The sequence below is a fragment of the Hippoglossus hippoglossus genome, chromosome 19 (assembly GCF_009819705.1).
Source record: "Hippoglossus hippoglossus isolate fHipHip1 chromosome 19, fHipHip1.pri, whole genome shotgun sequence".
Taxonomy (NCBI): domain Eukaryota; kingdom Metazoa; phylum Chordata; class Actinopteri; order Pleuronectiformes; family Pleuronectidae; genus Hippoglossus; species Hippoglossus hippoglossus.
In genome coordinates this window covers 16,317,158-16,326,250 of record NC_047169.1, presented here as the reverse complement: position 1 = coordinate 16,326,250, position 9,093 = coordinate 16,317,158, and positions in this window count along the sequence as shown.

Below are 9,093 nucleotides of genomic sequence, written 5' to 3'. Positions count from 1 at the left end.
GGAGGGGGGATGGAGATGATGCCTCATTCGTCAGGTTAACAGACACTTTTTGTTCTCTTCCTTTATCTGCAGACTTCAACCTTGAACTTCTTATTCCTTTGTTTACATGCAACATTAGTAATCTCAATCTTCTGCTGCTGCGTGTATTGAGGATAAGAGTATAGACTCAAGAGCAGGTCCAGACAGTGTGTCTTTCAGTATGTTAACAGAGACAGGAAGTGGAGGTGCCTGGCCCAAGAATGTCTCTGCTCTCAGGTCCCACCCACAGGAAATGCCTGTCCGGCCTGTCGGAGTCTGCACTGACAGGAAAAAAAGATGTCTCCTTTTAGCCGACCTCGATGTCTGACGTGCCGAGAAAAGGATGGAGGGAGTTTGAATAATGAGGCGGCCGCTCCTGGTACTTGTATCCTCTGTATAGTTTAGATAAGCAGATGTCTGATGGTTTTCAGGGGTGCTCTGCTGATCTGCTCGGGTCAGGGGTTGCTAACCCAAGGAAGCAGAAGACTAAACATTGAAACACACACATTCCTGCACTCTTAAATTAATCATTTGCTGGAGGAGGCATGCAGAGGAATAAACGCCAGTGGGAATATAAAATGCCCTTCCATCCTGTAATTATTTAAAGATGTGTGGTATTAGCTGGTTCTGGTGTAACGTGCGTGTGCCCCGTGTTTTGTGAGCGCTCGTCCAGCCGTTTCTTCTCCTCTTTCTCTGTCATTACATTATGCTGTGAATATTTTCCACTGCAGCCTGAAGCCACTGATGTAATTATAAAACTTTGTAAATACTTCCAGATACCTTCGGTTGGACCAGTTCAGTGACTTTCCAAACGCGTATGTAAAAGGTTTGTGAACTGCTAACTGATGATCTCTCATTCGGTTCAGTTTCCACCAGACTGCTGCAAGAAATGGACACAAGCCTTTAATGTATAGATTATATTAAACTAAAATGGCACTCAAGCTGCACCATATTGCTCAAACTCAGAGATATTAGTTCTCTACATATGCCAGATTTTGTTCCCACCAAAATCCACCAACTATTCCCTGAGAAATTGTTAAAAATGTCAAACACGCCGTATCTTACAATGTTAACGGAAGTGAAAAGAATCTCAGATCTGCCCCCTTGGTGAGGGAATGACTAAAAATAAAGATGTTCATGTGTTTGCCCTCACTAACAGGTACAAGAATGGCACTGGTGTACATGCATGCATCAAAGTTTGAACTAGAATGCACATATTGGAGTTCAAACCCCCACCAAGGTCCAACAGTCCACTTATGAAACCACATTTATATTTGCTAGATCCAGATTTGTATCTAGATTTTTTTATCTGGATCTGCACCAAATTGCACAGATTCCTAAATATCAGTCTCCTAAATCGTCCTAGAGAAACAGCCTATTGCACAATGTTAAAACCAGTGAAAATAACAATCTTGGCTCCACCCCCTGATCTGAACTAAAATGTAATGGGGTTCTCGCCCGGCCCATACCACATCCTTTGGTGGAAATCAGTCCAGTATTTTTGTGTAATCCTGCTAAATAATAGACAGACGGACAAACAAATGCTCAACTTTTTGATTTGCGTGCTTTCTACTTCCTCAATCCCCCTGTTTCCTCCTCGTTGAGCTGAGGCACGTTCATCTGAGCCGCTCAGTAAAACCACGCTCTTCTTGAACAGCTCCACTGGGGCCTCTGCAGGGGTTTGGCCATAAGCACTCAAGACCACTCAACGGGAGGTCGACGTGTTCGCTCCCAGACTCTTGCTCTCAGATTCTAACTGGTAATTGTCAGGTCATAAACCCACCTCGCTTGACCTTTAGGTGGCTGCTAATAAAAATACAACAGCTTTTTCTGGAGGAATATATATATATATGCACCAGCTGTGCTTTCATAAGTCACCTTATTTATATTAGACATATGCTGCAGCAAAACAGCTTGTGTCATTTAGACTATATGAGAGAATAGAACGTTGTCTACAGGAAATGCTTTTGATTAAAATATATAGTGTGAATATAAACCAAATATCAACATTTATGAAAAAAGAATGATGGATTATAATGTTTGAAAAATCACACGATGTGTTTTATTGCACTTGAGTGTCTCGGCAGACTGTGGTTGGAGTGAGGCATGTCCTGTAATACAGAATAGAATAGACCAGATTTTTATTGTACACCTAAGGGGAAAATTGTCTTTGGCTCACCAATAAAAAGGCAACAACATGAGGAAAATCATAGAAACAACCTAGTAAGGATCAAATATAGGGAGGATGAGCACCTCACCAATTTGAAATCCTTTTTGTGTGTTTTTCCCCCCCGCTTAATTTAAAAATGTGAAAATATATGTTTTTTATTGCTTATATTTTTAATCAAAATCTGAATTTCTCTCAGTAGAGCATATACTGTAGCTACCTCCGCCAACATGAAACCACATTTAAATGTACTAGATCTTGATTTTTATTTGGATCTGCACCAAATTGCAAACACTCATGAATATCAGCCCCCTAAACATCACTGATTCTTATCATCATGATCCATTAATTATTCTCTGAGCAATCAAAGAAAGTACTGAATCTTGCAACGTTAAAGAAAGTTAAAAAAAAAACTCCTGAATACGATCCCTGATCCAGATTCACACCAAAATAGAGTGTGTTAACATGATTAACATATCAGTGTGTTGAGACAGAGGAAAATTCCTGTTGAGGAAAGCTGCACGTAGAAAAAGAGGGTGAGAACGTAAGAAAGAGAAAGAGAAGAGAAAGTAAGAGAGAAAGGAGTGAAAGAGAAAGGGCTGCATGCGTGGCTCCTCTGTCCCAGCTTGCCATGAGTCGCAGGCCCAGCCAAACTTTATCCATCCCTGTACCCACAGTCTGACTGCTCCATCTGCCACACACACACACACACACACACACACACACACACACACACACACACACACACACACACACACACACACACACACACACACACACACACACACACACACACACACACACACACACACACACACACACACACACACACACACGCTCCTGCAGGCCTCCAAAAGTCACACACAGACATGAACCAAAGTGCTCAGAAGAAACAAGAGCTGAAGGGCAGGGTAGCGTCCACTCTGCTTCCTCAGCAAATCCTTTACTTATGCACCTCAGCGGCAGCACAGGCGTCGTAAATTACCTTTGAGATATGTCATTTGATTTCGCACTATGAAAGAAAAAGACTTGGAGACTGCGTGGTCAGTAAAAGTGTTGTATGGAGTGAGTGGACGTGGCTATTAACAGAAAGGCTGCAGAGGAAGGTTCAAGAGCAGCGGGCACTGTGAAAACGCTGGACACGACAAACAGTTTGGAGAAGAAACTCGCTCCTCGCCTCCTCACAGATGTAGTATAACATCACTCTCTATATAAGGAGAACCACTGTGGCTCTCTCTCTCTCTCTCTCTCTCTCTCTCTCTCTCTCTCTCTCGCTCATTCCTTCCATTTGTCCTTCTCCTCTCCTCTCTTCTCCTCTCTCCCCCTCCTTCGATCCCTCTCCCACCCCGCTGGCTCGGGGTGAGGAATGCTACCCAGTGGTGGCTGGGCACCGGGCCACGAGGAGACAGGCAATCACAGCAGCCAAAGCGAGGGAAAGAGATGAGAAAGAGAGAGAGAGTGAGAGAGAGGCTGGAAAAGAAAAGGAATGAAAGAAAAGCATTGAATAAAAGAATATCATAAACCAACACGGCTGAGGTCATTCTGTTTCTGCATGCTGTTCCTTTCTCAGAGCAAAAAGAAGCAAGGAAAACCTGACTGTTCGTGAAAAACCCCAGAAAGACAAATTAAAGGAAAAATCCACTTAAATCCTTTTTTAAAAAGCAGATCCTGGTGAAAAATAGAGACGTATTGGCAGCAGCTACAGTGGAAATAGAAATGTGTCAGCAAACTTAAAAAAAAAACTGCAAAGCTCATTTTTCAGATTCTTACGTCCCCACAGAATCAAAGAGAGGAGTCACAGAGCCAGATTTCTCCTCTGGTAGTTTAACCATAAAGTAATACAGTCTGGTGGAGTGCAAACTCAGCGACCTCTGCAGAGGCCTCTTTGTAATTTGCTCAGAGCAGCAGGACACCATGGCATTGTTCTCTATCCACCATCACGTCTCTGGGCTTTAAAACCATCACTCTCTCCACCTCTCTACGGTACATGTGCACTGCTGTGAGATGTGAGAACCCCCTACTCCGGGTGCTATAAAAGTCAGCCAGGTAAATGTAGGCGATCCATAACTATTTGAGTCTTTTATTGTTGAAAAAAAGACTTTTATGTGTACTGTCGCAGTTGCCCCATAAGATTACATTGTAGCCATTGCCGCTGTGTAGCATGCTGACGATGAAGGTGATCTACTGGACAGATTCCAAAAGGTTTTTAAGTACCATTCATTTACACACCCACTTATAAACAAAGGGCCCAGGTTGAAAAATATCAGAATTCCCCTTTAAGTAAAAGTACAAATAAACAACTAGAATGGCACTCATAGAGTACATACCTCTGCTAAGGCCCAACAGTCCCCTTATGTAACCATATTCAAATTCACTACATTCATATTTTTATTTCCAAATTAAACACACCCAGTCCCCTGAACATGATTTTCTTTCATCAAGATTCATGAATTATTCTCTGAGAAATGAACGAAAATGTGGATACGCCCGGTCTCACAATGTTGAATGTCTTTTGAGCGTCATTCACCACCCTTCCAATGAATTTCATGGAAATTGGTTGAGTAGTTTTTGTGTCGTCCTGCTAACGAACAAACCCAGACCAAAAACATAACCATTGCATTGTGATAATGTAGTGGAGTAGAAAGAACAGTAATTTGCTGATATGAGTGGTGGAGAAAAGGGGAAAAGTGCCCCAAAAAAAACCTTCTGAAATAAAGTGCAGAAAGTAAAGTACAAATACTTGAAACGTGCATTTGGTAGTACAGTTATGAAGTATATATACTTTGTTTCATGCACAACTGGACAAAAAGCTGCCACGGTGAATATTTTTTGTATTTCATATGAATAATTACTCTGCAGTTCACAGTTTGAAAGTGTGAAAACACAAGAATGCCATCTGAATTCACTTCAAGCAATAACACACTTTCACACACACCTCAGACATGCCTCTTATCTGAGGCGTGAACAAAAAGCCAGGTCATGCTCACCAAACAGATGCGGAACATGCTCTCAGAGTGCTAGACACAGTTTTTGTCAACAAGTGGACTCTGAGCTGAAGCACTGTGCGTGTATGTGTGTGTGTGTGTGTCGGGCGGCGGCCTCACACTGTGACTCCACTCACCTAAAACTGTAATTAGTTCTCAATACGTTTGGCTCAGTGGTATCTAAATAACAGTTTTTTAACAGGAGCAGTAAACTTCGCGGTGTGAAAACAGCAGTATGTGTGTCTCAGTGCTCTTGTACAGCTGTCTTTGTGAGGACCAGTTTGAGCCTACAACCTACGGAGTGAGGACATTTTGGCCGATGCTCCCTTTCTGACCCCCTTTAATGGACTGTTTCGGGGTTAAGACTTGATGTCAGGTTTTAGTTGTGATGGTTAAGGTTCGGGTAAGAGGTGAGGGAATGCATTATGCCAATGAGTGTCCTCACTAAGATATAAGTACAAACATGTGTGTGTATGTGTGTGTGAGCCAGCACACACAGGGTCAGTCTTCCAGGTCAATCATCCATACACAAAGAGCACGAAGGTCGGACATTGACATTCCTCTGATCACAAAAAACACACACACCCACACACACACACACACACACACACACACACACACACACACACACACACACACACACACACACTCCTGCCCTGACCACTCTTCTATCAGGGCCTTGGACATCACGGACTGGTGGATTAACTAAGTAAACACACGGTACAGTTTATATAAGCGTCTATGTTATCACACCTTCAGATTCACATGCTTTGACGAAAGAATCCATACCACACACACACACACACACACACACACACACACACACACACACACACACACACACACACACACACACACACACACACACACACACACACACACACACACACACAGCTCGGAAAACAGCACTGCCCTGCCACATACCTTAAGGTCTGTAAATAGCCCTCCCTTCCTCTACATCTTTCCGTTGCTTTGACTATTTTGACAGCCTGTGTGAGTCCATACATCACCTGGCCTCAAAGCCCTGTAGCCCTCCTCGCTGACCCGAGAGGTGACGAGGTCGAGGTCACGGGCCGAGACACAGACGTGTTGGTCAGGGAGGCATGGCGGAGAACTCTGAATGTCTGTGTGGGGGCACATGTTGAGGTGGAGGATGGTTAAGAAAATGTAAAAATTGCAGCAGTGTGCGGAAGATCGAGACCAACTTATCCATCAAATTACATCCAGTAAAGATCAATATGTTTTTTAAAGCTTTTTTAAAATGTATCTGGCCTGTAAAGACGTTAGTAATTATTGAATATGTTTTGTTGCTAACTGTTGCCTAAAAGAAAAACTTAACACCACCTTGACCTGTCATGACCTTTAACTGCATCACGCTGCCACAGTGATAGAGAAGTGTAGATCCCAGCTGTCAGAGAAATCTGCCTTGTCACAATTGAGGTTTTTACATTACATTTCATTTCATTTCATTTCGCTGACGCTTTCATCCAAACGACTTACAATAAGTGCATTCAACCATGAGGGTACAAACCCAGAACAACAAGAAGCAAGTAAGTACAATTTGCTTTAAAAAAGCCAAACTACGAGTGCTACATGTAAGTGCCATATAAGTGCAACTAAACTTTTAAATTTTAAATTTGTAACCAATGTGTAGTTGGAAGAGATGTGTCTTTAGTCTGCGGTCAAAGATGTGTCGACTTTCTGCTGCCCTCATGTCAATGGGGAGCTCGTTCCACCATTTAGGAGCCAGGACAGCAAACAGTCGTGATTTTTTTGAGTGTTTAACTCGCTGTGAGGGAGCAGCGAGCCGATTGGCAGATGCAGAGTGCTGTGGACGGGCTGGGGTGTAACGTTTGACCATGTCCTGGATGTAGACTGGGCCCGATCTGTTCGCAGCACGGTACGCAAGTACTAACATCTTGAAAGGGAGCAGAGGAGCGGAGTAGTGTGAGTGAACTTAGGTAGGTAAAAGACCAGTCGAGCTGCTGCATTCTGGATGAGCTGCAGAGGTCGGATGGCACCAGCAGGTAGACCAGCCAGGAGGGAGTTACACTACTCTAGGCGTGAGATGACCAGAGCCTGGACCAGAACCTGCGCCGACTTCTGAGTGAGAAGGGGAATGTATTCTCCTGATGTTGTGCTGCATGTATCTACACAAGGTTTAAAAAGCCTTATCAGTTACAATGGGCTGTGTGTTTGTAAGTGTTGTACCTGTCCTGGTCAGAATGTGTGTCAGTGTCAATGCACTAAATGTGAGTAGAGGTACCTGTGTAACTGCGAATGTGTCTTTCTTTTATTAACTGTATTGTGGTATGAAGAACAGATGTTTTAAGAATGAATGGAGAGTGAAAATCCATGTTTAAGGTGAAGACTTAGACTGGGTTCAGTGTGAGGATTAAAGTTTAGGGTTACTTAAAGGTAAGATCAGTGGAGATTAAAATGTGCACTAACTAGAAACATAAACGGCTCAGTTACAGGGCTGACAGCTACTTTTTTGAAGATTTCCCTAAATTTATTGCACCAAACTCTCAGTTTTAAGGGAAATAAATGAGGGAAAATCGAAGCCCTGCAATGTGCGAGTCATGTATTCGTCTTTGTATGAGGTTGAAATATGTGTAGTCAGTGAAATATCCTTGTGTGTGTGTGTGCGACCAAGCGATAGGATGGGGAAAATGTTATTTGCTGGGGTCTCTGAGTCGGTGTGCTTGTGCAGGTTAGCGTGTGTGTATGCAAGCGCCCGTCTTGGTACGTTTTCCTGTTTTAGCCTCGAATGGACATAAAGCTCGGTCTCACAATGGCCCATTGTCCCATCTCCCGTCCACACTTCCTGTCAGGTCAGAATGCACGGAAATAAGGACGCAGTGCAAACAAACAGCGGCGGCTCTCCACCCACCGTCGGGCCCTTCAGGAGGAGCCCGTCTTCGACTCATGGGGGGGGGGGGGGGGGGGGGGGGGGGGGGGGGGGGGGGGGGGGGGGGGGGGGGGGGGGGGGGGGGGGGGGGGGGGGGGGGGGGGGGGGGGGGGGGGGGGGGTGGGGGGGGGGGGGGGGTGTACGGCGTTCCTGCCAGGATGTTAATCAGCGTTGCATCCCAGCACGTCTAATGCAAGAGAGACATTCATGCTTGATCTCGGATGTGCGGAGTGATGAGGGTAGAGCAGGGGGGTGGGCGGGGGGACGGAGGGTGAAGTACAGTTTGAAAAAGGAAACTTGTGGGGATTTCCAACAGAGGCCTTTATGGTTTATAGAATATCGGATTGAGTGTGACTACACCTACAGTGTGTTGGTTTTCTTTGGAGGGAATGTGGACTTTTGGCATAATTAAGTTTGGCACTTGAAGCCAAACCCACGACCACTTTCTTTTTCAGCAGAAGGGGTTTAAAAGATGAATGCCCCTTTTTATTTTCCTAGTGATTTTTCAGAAATCAAAACATTTATGCCTGACGTCGACCAGCTCTGTGTCGGGTCGTGTGGAGTTTGAATGACTCTCACCTTGACAGTGTTTGTGAGCCAGAGGAAGGAACATGCCAGAGTCTGAATCAGTTGTTCCTCAACATGCTTGGTGTGAAAACAAGCCTTTATCTCACGTCCCCTTCTTGACTGATGCTTGGGAACTTTGAACTGTTTGTAAAATCATTGTGGTAACTTAACCAATGTTGCAACACATTTTAATTTGATCATCCTCTTTTTTTATCTCTACATCTTTTGTTTGTATTTTATGTCTGTTCTCTTATGTTTTCTTTTTTAACATGAAGCACTTTGTGATGTTGTGCATTTTCAATTTTCTATTTAAATAAATATAGATATATTATATATTATATAAATATATTATCTGCCTACCAAATAAAATAACTAAAATAATAATATTAAACTTTTGTGGACAGGTATTTCTCTCCATCACTTTTTTGTCAAACTTATGCAACCCA